Consider the following 13,990-nt stretch of genomic DNA (forward strand, 5'->3'; position numbering starts at 1 on the left):
CTTACTCCCTTCACCTTTTTCACCCAGTCTCCAATCACTTCCCCTCTGGCAATCCTCAGTCTGTTCTCTGTGTCTATGCATCTTTCTGTTTTGTTTATTCATTTATATTGTTCTTTAGATTCCACATATAAGTGAAATCACATATTTGTCTTTCTCTGACTGCTTTCTCTCACTTAACATAAAACCCTCTAGGTCTATCCATGCTGTTGCAAATGGTCAAATTTTGTTCTTTTGTATGGCCAAGTAATATTCCATTGTATGAGTAGCTTTTTTATTCACTCATCTATTGTGGACACTTGGGTTGTTCCCATAAGTTGGGGGGACATAGGAGGGTATATACTCTTTGGAATTAGTGTTTTGGGGTTTCTTCAAATATATACTCAGAATGGTATCACTGGGTCATAAAGCAGTTCCATTTTTAATATTTTGAGCAACCTCCAGACTGTTCCCCACAGTGTGTGCATCAATCTGCATTTCACCAACAGTGCACAGGGTTCCCTTTTCTCCACATCCTCACCAGTACTTGTTGATTTATTGATGACACCATTCTGACAGGTTTGAGGTGAAATCTCATTGTGGTTTAATTTGCATTTCTCTGATGATTAATGACATTGAGCATCTTCAGAACTGAGAAATGTTTTAAAGATGTATTTATTCATTTTAAAATAGAAATAATAATCCCATTACATGTTATACAACATTTTTAATATGTTTTTATATATACTAAACAGAAAAATATTAGTGAGAAATACCATGTTTTTCAATTTTTTGCAACTCTAATGTTTAGCTTAACTAGAATATCACTAAGTCCTCATAGCTGCTTCTGCATTTAATCTATTTTGTTATGATATGCTTTTGGTTAAAAAAAAGATGAGGAAAATTCAGCCTTACTCAGATATGTAGTTGGAAAAGCAAGAGTATTTTTAATAATCCTTTCAGATAATTGTGAATATTCTCTGACAATATGCCAAAACTTGACAATTAAATAGTAGTTTCTTAAATGAACATTTTATATTATGTTACACAAATATCTGTTTGTCTACCTTGCACTGTGAAGGGATTTTCACTCATGCATAATTTTATAGCATTCTGCATTATTCATTTGGAAAATAGTGGTTTAGTGAGTTGTAACGGTTTCCCAATTATTGACACATTTTATTACACAATACTTTTTAATCACATTTATTAAAAACCAACCTCACTCGAAAAATCTTTAACAGTTGGTAAGCTAGCAAACTCACAGTAACAGATACAAGTATGCCAAAATTCTAACTTTCACTTGAATGATTGAATTTTATTATGAGCAACAAATACTGTTAGTTGCTTTCCTTAAAGCAATAGACTCACTTCATTCATTTTGTAAACATGTCTGCCAGCTACATGAGGGGGAATAATCGTATTTCATCTATCAAATACAATAATCGTATTTGTTCTTTGAAGTTAAAATAGAGTTTTGTGAAAAAAAAGAAGCTAGTTTGGTTGACAAGTCAATCACATAAGTGCTTTATTTCAAAACAGAATGTTTATGTACAAAATTGCTTTATGCATACATACTTCCTGTTTTGTCAAATAGAATCCTAAAAAGTTGTGTATTCAAGAGCTGAGATTTAGTAAACTTAATAATTTTTACTATTTCACCAAGGGTATTTTTAAGTGAAACTGGCATTTTTTATCTGTAATGCACGTGCACAGTGGAAAAATTGTAAGGACAATTAGCACAGTATGGCGCTGCCACCTTAATACATGCTAACGCAAAAACAGTTTTCACCTCCATTGTTCTTGCATGATCAGTGCAGATATCATCTTAATATTTATTGTGAAAAAAGTTTTGGCCTCTCACATTCAAGAACCATGGTTTATAATCATTTAAAAAAGTGAGCTAATAGTAATTAGACTTTCCTACATTCATAGATATAAAGATTAGGAGGAACTGAGTCAATGAAAAACAAGTTGACATTGTCCCTACTTCATTCCTGCTGCTAGAGGAGAGAAACCAAGAGACCAATCAGGAGTAGGCTTTCTACTGTTAGAAGCTGGGAAGGGTAAGGAACTTTGTATGAAATCTGAAGTGTTCCTCTTTCACTTATTCATACAGTGTTTTGAGATCCATTTAGACTGTTATAGGCCAAATTGTCATCCCCCCCCAAGTCATATGTTGAAGTCTTAATTATCAGTGCTTTAGAATGTGACTATATTTGGAGATAGGGTCTTTAAAGAGTTAATAAGGTAAAAAAGAGGTTATATGAATGGGCCCTAATCCAATACAACTAGTGTCTTTATAAGAAGAGGAGATTAAAGCATGAACAACACATACATGAAGGACAAACCACCTGAAGACAGAGAGGACAGCGATCTTCAAGCCAAGAACAGAGAGCTCACCAAAAATCAACCTTGTGACTCATTGCTCTTGGACTTCCAGCGTGCAGGGCTGGGAGGAGATAAATTTCTGTTGTTTAAAAGCCACCCAGTCTGTGATTTTATTGTGGCAGTCCTAACGAACTAATGTTACATAAACCCTGATGAATCTACCCAAAGAAGTCAAGGATCTAAAAAATTAAGTTCCAGCAAAACCAACTCCTAAAAATAAGGGCCTTTACTGCCACATTCATTGCCAATCACACACATCCCAAAAAGGAATGTCTGGATCAGTGGCTTTCCAACCTTAGAGTTCATGAAGATCATTTAGGGAGCTGTTAGCCATGCAGTTTTACCAAACCCCAAATCCAAAAATTTTACATCAGGGGATCAAAAGTGGTTCCCAGGAAGATTCCTGTTAAGGAGCACTTCAGGGAATTTAGATAGATACATACAGTAAATATATTATAGTTTGAAGACTACTTGCCTGCCAAGGACAATGATTAACTTGGGATGGGAAGTATGAAAATACAAAAATAGATACTAATTCTCTCTTTCTTTCTAATTAAAAATCCACATCAATGAACCATTTTTTTTCTTTTAAATGCCTGATATTAAAATTCTTAATTTGAACCAATCAGTAGGCCAGGATAACTGAAACAGGCTGAATGTTGGCAAATTGCTCAAAGGAGTCCAAAAGCAGATTTGCAAGTTATTTACCCTCTCTAATTTAAAAACATAAGCACACAGATTCTGTATTTATTTATATTTTTAGGAACTCAGTTGGATTTCAACACCATTTTAAAGTGCCATAAACATCCATGGATATAGCCTTTGTCCTTAACTCAAAATCATAATAGCAAACACAACCTAAAGACAAGAGTTCCACTTATAAAGGGGATTAAAAAGCTGTGCTAGTTAATTTTATGTGTCAACTTGACTGGGCTAAGAGATGCCCAGAGAGCTAGTAAACATTATTTCTGGGTGTGTATGTGAGGGTGTTTCTAGAAGAAATTAGTATTTGAATCAGTGGACTGAGTAAAGGGATTCCGCCTCACTACTGTTGGTGGGCACAGGCAATCCCCTGCCCTGCCCCCTGAATGGAACCAGAAGGTGAGGGAAAGGCAAATTCTTTCTCTGGCTTCTTGAGTTGAGATGTCCATCATTTCCTGCCCTTGACATTGGAGCTCCTGGTTCTCACATCTTTGGACTCCAAGACTTCCACCAGTAGTCCCCAGGCCTTCATATTCAGGCTGAATTATATCACCAATTTTGCCAGGTCTCAGGCCTCCAGACAGCAGATTGTAGGACTTCCTGGCCTCTGTACCCACGTGAGCCAATCCTATGAGAAATCTCCTCTGATATGTCACCTATTAGTTTTGTTTCTGCAGAATCCCAACTAATAAATAGCCAATCCAATTCCAGAGAAAGACCATTTGCATTTGACACTAAATGAGTTATTAGATCTTTCCTGACAAATATCTAATCTAGACAGAATAGAGGTTAGGCCTGGACAAAGATCACCCGCATCTTACATATCATGCTATGCCTTCAGCCCCCCACTTACAAACTTGTGGCCTTCTAAAATTTTCATTTATGAGTGAGGTGTTAAGAACTTAGAGTTTCTTTTCCCCATAGAAATAATTTTACCAGCTACAACACAAAAGTTTAATTTAACCTATGATATGACTGAAATTTTATGCAATTTCAATATAAACAATATACTATCACAATACTAACAATTATAAAATGTAGAAAAAATAATAAAATCAATTAGGAAAACTTGTTTTTTGCTTCTTCCATATACAATAGTGTGAAACAAAAAGGTTTTTTTTGTTGTTGTTTTTTTTGTTATTTTTTTTCTGAAGTTGGAAACGGGAAGGCAGTCAGACAGACTCCCACATGCGCCCGACCGGGATCCACCCGGCACGCCCACCAGGGCCCAATGCTCTACCCATCTGGGGCATCGCTCTGTTGCGACCAGAGCCATTCTAGTGCCTGAGGCAGAGGCCATGGAGCCATCCTCAGCGCCCGGGCCAACTTTTGCTCCAATGGAGCCTTGGCTATGGGAGGGGAAGAGAGAGACAGAGAGGAAGGAGGGGGGAGGGATGGAGAAGCAGATGGGCGCTTCTCTTGTGTACCCTGGCCAGGAATCGAACCCAGTACTCCTGCACGCCAGGCCAACGCTCTACCACTGAGCCAACCGGCCAGGGCAAAAGTATTTTTAATTTAAAGAGGATAAAGACTAAGGCAGAAATTCTGTAATTCTATCCTGACCAAGCAGTGGCGCTGTGGCTAGAACACTGGCCTGGGATGCTGAGGATCCAGGTTTGAAACCCTGAGGTTGCCGACTTGAGTGTGAGATCATAGTCAAGACCCCATGGTCACTGGCTTGAGCCAAGGTCTCTGGCTTGAGCAAGGGATCACTGGCTTGGCTGGAGCCCCCTGGGTAAAGGCACATATGAGAAAGCAATCAATGAACAACTAAGAGCTGCCACAACAAAAGAGTTGATGCTTCTAATCTTACTCCCTTCCTATCTCTCTCTCTCTCTCACTAAAAACAAAAAACAAAAAAAACACACATCTGGAATTCTAAAGAGGTCTGTTAAGAGTTTCAAGACATGTTGTTCACTGCTAATATGTCTGAGCTCCTTCCTCCAGCCCTCCCAAGTGGATGACATTCCTTCTCTCCAATCAGGTGTATCCCCTGCATTGCTCTGCTCTTAGCAGCTATAAAATGGCTGCTTAAGACTACTAAGTGGTGAGGAAAAGCAGGAAAGCAAACCAAGTTATTAAGCAGTTCTTTGAGGCAGGGCACACTGGGCCCAGGACAGCTCTTACTGGGGACTGTCAACTGCTGCCTGTTGTCACCTGTGTCCCAGCTTGAAAAACACAGAATGGGGAGAGGTAATCAGCAGGAAAAAATAACACCTGTTTCTCTCAAACAACTCAGTAAAATTTAGAAAAGAGAGGAAAGACAAGGCAAGAGGGAAAAACAAAGAAGAAATTAAAATAAAAAAATAATAACATCAACAACTCACATTTTTTTAGCACTTACCTCTCTGTCTCTCTCTTCCCCTCCCATAATGGTGTAGGGTTCCCACTACACCATTCAACTTACAATGTTTCACATGATCCTCATAACTTGGCTGAGAGGTGAGGATAATTGTATTATCTTAATTTCATAGATGAAAAGACTGAGATATGGAAAGCAAAATAATCTGCCCAAAGTCAGACTGTTGATAGATAAGTGGTAGAACCAAGACTTGAACCAGTCCTTCTGATTCAAATCCCAGTGTGTGTGTGTGTGTGTGTGTGTGTGTGTGTGTGTTTCTGAAGTTGGAAATGGGGAGGCAGTCAGACAGACTCCCACATGAGCCCAACCAGGATCCACCCCACATGCCCACTAGGGGGTGATGCTCTGCCCATCTGGGGCGTTGCTCTGTTGCAGCCTGAGCCATTCTAGCACCTGAGGCAGAGGCCATGGAGCCATCCTCAGCACCCAGGCCAACTTGGCTCTAATGGAGCCTTGGCTGTGGGAGGGGAAGAGAGAGATAGAGAAGAAGGAGAGGGAGAAGGGTGGAAAAGTAGATGGGCGCTTCTCCTGTGTGCCCTGTCTGGGAATCGAACGCAGGACATCCACACTCCGGGCTGATGCTCTACCACTGAGCCAACTGCCCAGGGCCCATTTCTTAAACACTATATACTATTTATATGTGGAAAAAATGCCCAAGGAGGAGTGAGCAGAGTCCAGAGTAATAAAAATCAGAGAATACACAGAAACTGTTTTGCATGGATAATTGCTTCAAGAGAAAGAAAGTTGTGGAAAGGAGGTATCGGATCAGATGTTTCCCAAAGTCAGACTTGAGCTGGCATCAGCAGCCAAGGATCCCAAGGCTGTTCTAAGGAGGCTTCAAATGGCAAGAGGGGAAGGAGAGCAGTGTGGCTTTGCAGGGAGGTAGGTGGGGGAGGGCTCTTACAGAACTGGCACCACACATGCAAGAAGCATTTGCCTAACTTGGGAAATGCCTGCACTCAAGGTATTTTACTGTAGGCTTCCAGATATTTGCATAAAAATAGTCCACTTAACAAGGCTACTTCTGCCCCTCCCCCCCACACACACACATACATACACACAAAAAGGAGGCAGCAGCAGCAGAATACTTTATTTATTTATTTTTTTACTTTATTTTTAAAATTCATGATTTTCTTCTGAAATCAAATTATACCAGGCTGCCTTGGAACTTTGATCTTAGTCCATGTGAATTAAAAGAGTGTGTTCTGAAAAGTTACCCTGAAGCTGAAAACAGCAAAGGGTGAATGTGATTGTGTTTTCCAGATCTATTTGTGCAAACCAGCATTCTGACGGCTAAGCATGCAGTTATGATCAAATACATTGCATGCAGGACTTTAATGAAAACCGAAAAGGAATTTAAGTGACCTCTTCCATCAAATACCACTCATTTTCCCCACCAGTGATCCTGCTCTCATCAGAAAGAGCCCCCCTACACTCCACAATTCTCTGCTACTTGTAGCAGAATTAGAAAATGTTTACAGTTTGCTCTACCAATATTAAAAATTCTATTTATACCCCAGAATGAAACTGACAAGGAGATCCCCTAAATATGGGCTCTGGTCTGGGTTCCCTGAATTGGAGCTGCAGTGTAATTTAATGGGATCATTTTTTAATGGGGTAATTAGCCACCCAATAACTCGTTGGAGTAGTTGCCTGCTCTCATAGCAGGCTGTGTACTCTGAAGTGTCACCCCCATGTTCAGGGGCTGGAACAAGGGACACCTCCGAGCTGGTATTACATTAAGAAAGCCTCCCACGTCGTGTCCTTGTCTGGGCTTGCTTTCCAGAACAACGCAAGAAGAAATGGCTGAAATAGAAAGGTTCCAGAAATAAGAGGGTCTGCCACTTAATGATTTGCCGGGTGATAACAGCGCTGTCAAGACTGCACAGTAGTGAAAGAGGATACTCCCCTGACCTGTGGTTGTTTTTTAATATGATTGTCTTTGGAAAAAATTAAGAAGATGGTTTGATTCAAAAGGCCTAGGACATGCTGAATTGCAATTCTTTTAATAGGTAGGACCACCACCTCCAGATTGAAAGGGAAAATAAAGCACCAGACTCCCCTGCAGAAATACAAGGAGTCCTTCCTGTTAGAGGAGGATCTGCAGAAACGACTGTGGCAAATTTCTCTTCGGCCACCGAGCTGCTGGCGGGCGCCTCTGGATTCTCTTTCCCCAATTTTATTCTCTACCCACCTTGGTTCATTGACAGTTCTCTCTATAGGGAAGATGACCAGACATTCTAATCTGGGAGCAGTGGTAGCTCAGCATCAGTCCCTGCTGGACATTTGCTGTAAGACCACACCTTGCTCTTTACAGCCCCACTAAGCCCTGAGGTCACATCCCTCAATCTGAACTTGGTATCTGGCCTTAAAATGCTCACAGGCATCCTAAAGCAAGTCACCTGCTTGGACACTTGAAATGCTACATAGTCTCCTGATAACAATGGTGAAAACTAACACCGCTGTGCTCTTCCGAGTGCCATGGGCTTTGCTTATAGCATCTCATTCAATCCTCACTATAATCCTATAGCGTGACTGCCACTCCCATAATAGAAAGAAAACCGAAGCCCAGAGATGTTACCTGACTCGCCCACAAGCCTTCATGTCCTCAGTGCCTGGGCCAGAATTTGAACTCAGAGAACCTGTCTTCAAAGCTGCCTCTTTTTCCTTTTAGAATATCTCTGATTTTAAAAATGTTTAACTGTGGCAAAATTTACATAACATAAAATTTACCATAGTTCCCATTTTTAAGTGTTCAGCTTGGTGATGTTAAGTATATTTATGTTGGCTGTGCGACAAATCTCCAGAACGTTCTCATTTTGCAAAACTTAAAGTCTATATACATTAAAGAACCTCCCATACCCCTCACCCCCAGCCCCAGCTATTACTATTCTCTCTGTCTTTATGAATCTGACAAATCTAGGAACCTCAGATAAGTGGAATCCTACAGTAGTTGGGTTTTGTGACTGGTACATTTTGCTTAGCATAATGTCCTCAAGGTTCATCAGTGTTGTAGCATTGGCAAGATCCTTCTTTTTAAAGGCCGAATAATAGTCCATTGTGTGTATAGAGTACATTTTGCTTTAGCATTCAGCTGTTGATGAACATGGGTTGTTCCCCGAAGCGGCCCTTCCCAACCACTATACTTAATCATCTCTCATATGCCTTGCTGGCAGCTCTCTATGCTCAGACCCTCTTCCTGGACTGCCCCATGACCACTCAGCTGCTGTGCTCTGTCTACCTGCCTTGTTCTTCTTACTGCCAGCTGGTGCCTCTACCAGGCCCACCCTTAGCACCTGTCTAGCCTTGGGGTGGGGGTGGGGGTTTAGTTCTAGGCTCCAGTCTCTCCCTCTCTGCCCTGGCTGTCATGGTTCACCTCTCCACGCCAGCCCTATTATAAACCGCATCAGCTACAGAGAACACGGTTTCTAAGGAGTGGTGCTCCCTGGCATACAAATTACTGGGGAGATGAATCCTTCCTATCTCTTTTGAACATCCCTCTCAGGCATGCTGCTGGCTGAAGCCGGGAAGCTCCTATTACTATTAATAACTCTACAGTAAGAGAGAAGGAAGGAGCTGTGCTGAAAATAAAACAATGATGAACTCAGCGCACGAACAAGGCCAAGACAAATGACTATAATGTATGCTGGATCCACATGTCTCTGAAACTATTAATGTGCAGATATCTAATATTGAGCACTCTCTGAATAACACAATGCCATAAGAAAAACACTAAGAAAGACCAGATATTTTTACATACTAAACTCCAAGGTAAGGGTTATGTGTTAGCATTCTTTTCTATGTCTCTCTGAAGGCACACAGTTGGCACTTGTTAATGGAACTAAAAAATCCAGATGAAAGAACTCCTTTTGTAGCTGGCAAATCTCTGTTAGATACTTTTAGGAGGGGACCCTATTAGAAAGGGGCATGAAACAAGAAAGGGGGTACATTACATGCCTTTGAGTATGTAATGTACTTGCAACTCCAAATCCTGGTGACCCTGTAAATGAGAGTTGCCCAGTGTCCTCCCCTCAGCAGCCCTGCTCTGCTCCTGTGGACCTACGCCTATGGCATCTTTCATGGAGTCACTCCATCTCATCTTCAGTCTTCCTCTTCTCCTGCCGCCTTCTAGTTTTCCTAGCATTATTTTTTCCCCAAAGAACCCTGCCTTCTCATGATGTGTCTGAAGTAAGACAGCTTCAGTTTTGTCATTTTTGCCTCCAGGGATATTTCAGGCTTACTTTGCTCTAGGACCCACATGTTCATCTTTCTAGTGGCCCAGGGTATCTACAGAGCTGTCTTTTAACATCATATTTCAAATGAATCAATTGTTTCCCCATCACCCAGAGGAAACAACCATTGTCTTTGCCACCACAAAAAGAGGAAGAGGATTAAAATTACTTAAAGAATACTTAGAAATTCACATACAGACACACACACACACACACACACACACACACACGTGAACACACTCCCCCTCTTACATCCTTGGAAGGATTTTTTTTCCTCTTTTGGTTCTGAAATATTATCATCTTCTGAACATTCTTCCCAGAAAACATGAAGCATAGCACAGCCCTGAAGTGTCGGAAGTGATGTGTGATGGTCCAATAAGGCCTTTTCATCTCCTCTCTCCAGGGTTCAAAGAGAGCCAAGACACGCACATGCACGCAGAAAACTCTCCTTGCCTATCAGGTTGAAGGGTATATATATTCACCCAGACATCCACGCATCCCCACATTCTACCAGTAGCTACTGAGCCCACTGTGTGCCAGATGCTGTTAGGGACACAGTGCTGGACAGTCAGTACAATTACTATAAATCTCCATGTGCTATGAAGTCATCATGAAACCCTGTCTAAACCTCAAGCATGCAAAGTGTACTTTCACTAAAGTCTAATAAACATGCAGGTCCTTTTCTTCATTTTGGAGGGTGGTTCAATTTTTATACTTTCCATTTGGTATTTATTTCATTTAGAGGGCTTAGATTGATTTTCTCTCCCAATTGCTAACTAATCGTCTCAACAATATTTATAGAAAAAAACAACAACCCTGCCCTTTGCCACTGGTTTATGTTATGTTATCTCTGAAATCAGATAATTGAATTTTTATGTGAAAGGGCCATGGGTTTTGAAATACTTCCAAATGCCTTTTCTGGGAGGGTGATCTAGTTTCTCTCCCTGCTGTCCCTGGAAGGGGAAGGGAAAGGCCCACTGGAGGCTTCTCCACTACCAGCCCTGGCAAAGACTGACCGTGAGATGATACTGGTTACAGGCATCTTTTTTTTTTTTAACTTGTGCAGTACAGTATATGAGACATACATAAAACAACAGAAGAATGACATATTTTTCAATTTGTAGAGGAGTACTAACATTTGAACTATTAGAGCATTTTGTGCTCTGAGATCTGAAAGAGCCTCTCAAAATATATTTTCAGTTACCCTCAAAACAAAACAAGACACACAAAACAAATCCACAGAATCAGCTCTGACATAACTTGTTACATAACATGTCTCAGTAAATTTGCACACAAGCTCTGTGCTGAGTTAAATTGTATTTGGACAGGGTATGACTATTGATCTTGAAGCCTTTTATTCTTGGAAATTTTGGTGGTTTCTGGTGGGATTCACCAGGTGAGAAGGAAGAAGGGGGACTGGGGCAGGGTGGGCTACTACTTCCCCTCAGAACATAAAGTTTCTCCCACTGCCTCCTCCCCAAAGGTCTCCCAGGGGCCAGACCTAAATTAGGATTGTCCTACAGTGATCCTCTGTTGTTGTTTGGGTTTGTTTGTTTTTTTTTTGGTTTTTTTTTTGTTTTGTTTTGTTTTTTGTATTTTTCTGAAGTTGGAAATGGGGAGGCAGTCAGACAGACTCCCACATGTGCCCGACCGGGATCCACCCGGCACGCCCACCAGGGGGCGATGCTCTGCCCATCTGGGGCGTTGCTCTGTTGCAACCAGAGCCATTCTAGTGCCTGAGGCAGAGGCCACAGAGCCATCCTCAGCGCCCGGGCAAACTTTGTTCCAATGGAGCCTTGGCTGCGGGAGGAGAAGAGAGAGACAGAGAGGAAGTAGAGGGGGAGGGGTGGAGAAGCAGTTGGGTGCTTCTCCTGTGTGCCCTAGCCAGGAATCAAACCAGGATTCCTGCACGCCAGGCCAATGCTCTACCACTGAGCCAACTGGCCAGGGCCCTCTGGTTGTTTTTAAGTACTTCCCCTTAACCCATACGCTTTTTCCCTGAAGTTTCCTTTTAAATAAGGTATGCCTGTGGTGTGTTTTATTTTAAATAGATTTTAGAGACAGAGAGAAAGGGGAGAAGGAGAGGAAAAGGGAGAGGAAAAGAGATAGAGAGACATCAATTTGTTCTTTCACTTATTTATATGTTCCCTGGTTGGTTCTTGTATGTGCCCTGACCGGGGATCAAACCTGCAAACTTGGCATATAAGGATGACACTCTAACCAACTGAGCTACCCAGCCAGATGGCCCATATATTTTAACAAGACTTTAACAAACTGCATTTACTAAGAAATGTGTTTTGTTTTCTTTCAATAAATGACAGGACACCTCCTAGCTGGAAGGAAGCAGGGTTGAAATCCTGACGTGTTACTGCAGTTAGCTTTTAACTGGAGTGAGGGCCTTTGCAAGGGGGTATTATTGACTCATTTCTTAAATACTGATTGAGAAAAAAAAAACAGATTTTAATTGCCGTTGTATTGTCTACCAAGCACTGTAATTTGGGGAAATCTCTAAATGATCCTGAAAGAAAAATAAATATAAGAGATATTTCTTTTTTTTTTTTTTTTTTTTTTTCATTTTTCTGAAGCTGGAAACGGGGAGAGACAGTCAGACAGACTCCCGCATGCGCCCGACCGGGATCCACCCGGCACGCCCACCAGGGGGCGACGCTCTGCCCACCAGGGGGCGATGCTCTGCCCATCCTGGGCGTCGCCATATTGCGACCAGAGCCACTCTAGCGCCTGGGGCAGAGGCCACAGAGCCATCCCCAGCGCCCGGGCCATCTTTGCTCCAATGGAGCCTTGGCTGCGGGAGGGGAAGAGAGAGACAGAGAGGAAAGTGCGGCGGAGGGGTGGAGAAGCAAATGGGCGCTTCTCCTGTGTGCCCTGGCCGGGAATCGAACCCGGGTCCTCCGCACGCTAGGCCGACGCTCTACCGCTGAGCCAACCGGCCAGGGCCAAGAGATATTTCTTTTTAATGAACTTGAACAATTACACTTCTCACTCTTCAATTCCAGAATCCCTGACCACAGCCATCCTGACCTGCTACCACTGATTCCAGCAGCAAAAGCACAGAGCCTCACCATGAGAAAGTCACTGAGTCCTTTCAATCATTGGCCATGATTTATGAAGGCGCTTCCTGACCTCAAGGGTCTTATTTAGTTGAATTGGTGTATATAACGTGCCCAGAATGAAAAATAACCATAAAGGGCAGTACATGCTAAATATCAAATATGCATTACCTGTAGGAAGTGCTAAAGGGATAAAGAGAGCTGAGACTGTCGGTTAGAAGAGGATACAAGTGTGAGCAGGACTTGAAGGGGCCTGGAATGGTGGAATCCTGGACAGACAGGTAAAGATAAGAGCCCACCACAGTGTCAGACATATAGGTGGTCAATAACATCTAAATAAACATGGAGGCTGGGATGGCCAGGCAGGGGGAATATCACAGACAAGGGCACAATGGGAAAAATAAATGCATATAGTGTCCCTGGGGAACAATACATCAACCAATTTCTTGATATCATTAGGGAGAACGGAAGGAAGGAGTGAACAAAGAGGGCAGTTTCAAACTCATAAAGGCTCATGGATAATCTCAGCTAAATATTCTATCAGGGGTTCATCACCATCTGGATTTGTTGTTGTTATTATTCAATTCAATTCTATAAGCATGTACTGAGCATTTATACATTCCAGGTATTGTGCACTCAAGGTATAAACTTGAGTAACAAGTATCTCTGAATTCAAGGATTTCCTAGTCGAATAATCAAACATATAAACAAATGACTGTCAATCAGTATGGCAGATATTATAGTGAGAGATGCCACATCCTAGAATGGGAGCAGAGAGGGAGAAGGTGTGGGAAGACTTCTGGGAAATGGCTGGGTTTCGGCTGAGTGCAGAGGATGAGCTGGCACAGCTAAGCCCCACAGCAAGCACCCTAAACTCAAGGAGAACGAGGCGGGTCCGAGGAAGAGAGAGTAAAAAGGGGTAAGAACATAAGTCTGGACTGCATGTGGGGATGTCTGAAAGGTTGAATTTGAGGAGAAGGGGCTAGAGACATAAGACCAGAGAAATAGGCAGAGTGCTGGTTATTATTCATTCAAAGGAGTTTGGACTTTACACCATAGGCAAAGGGGAGCCATTGAAGACTTCTACATGGAAGGAATAACATAATCAGATCAGGTTTTAGAAAGAAAACTCCAGTAGGATTAAGAGGTCTAGAGCAGAGTTAGAGGAGTTGGTAGGATTTTACTCATGTTGTTTTTCTATAGCTAGCATTAATAGTAATGTGGGTTTTGCGCCATAACAAGGACCCTAAACTCAATTC

At 42.0% G+C, this 13,990-nt stretch overlaps 1 protein-coding gene across 2 annotated transcripts in view; it reads right to left on the reverse strand.

Annotated features, from left to right (window-relative positions):
- The window catches only part of RASGEF1B (RasGEF domain family member 1B), a 641,531-nt gene that overhangs the window by 519,106 nt on the left and 108,435 nt on the right, over nucleotides 1-13,990 (reverse strand). The window lies entirely within an intron of this gene.

Source organism: Saccopteryx leptura, chromosome 5 (genome assembly GCF_036850995.1).
Source record: "Saccopteryx leptura isolate mSacLep1 chromosome 5, mSacLep1_pri_phased_curated, whole genome shotgun sequence".
Taxonomy (NCBI): Eukaryota; Metazoa; Chordata; class Mammalia; order Chiroptera; family Emballonuridae; genus Saccopteryx; species Saccopteryx leptura.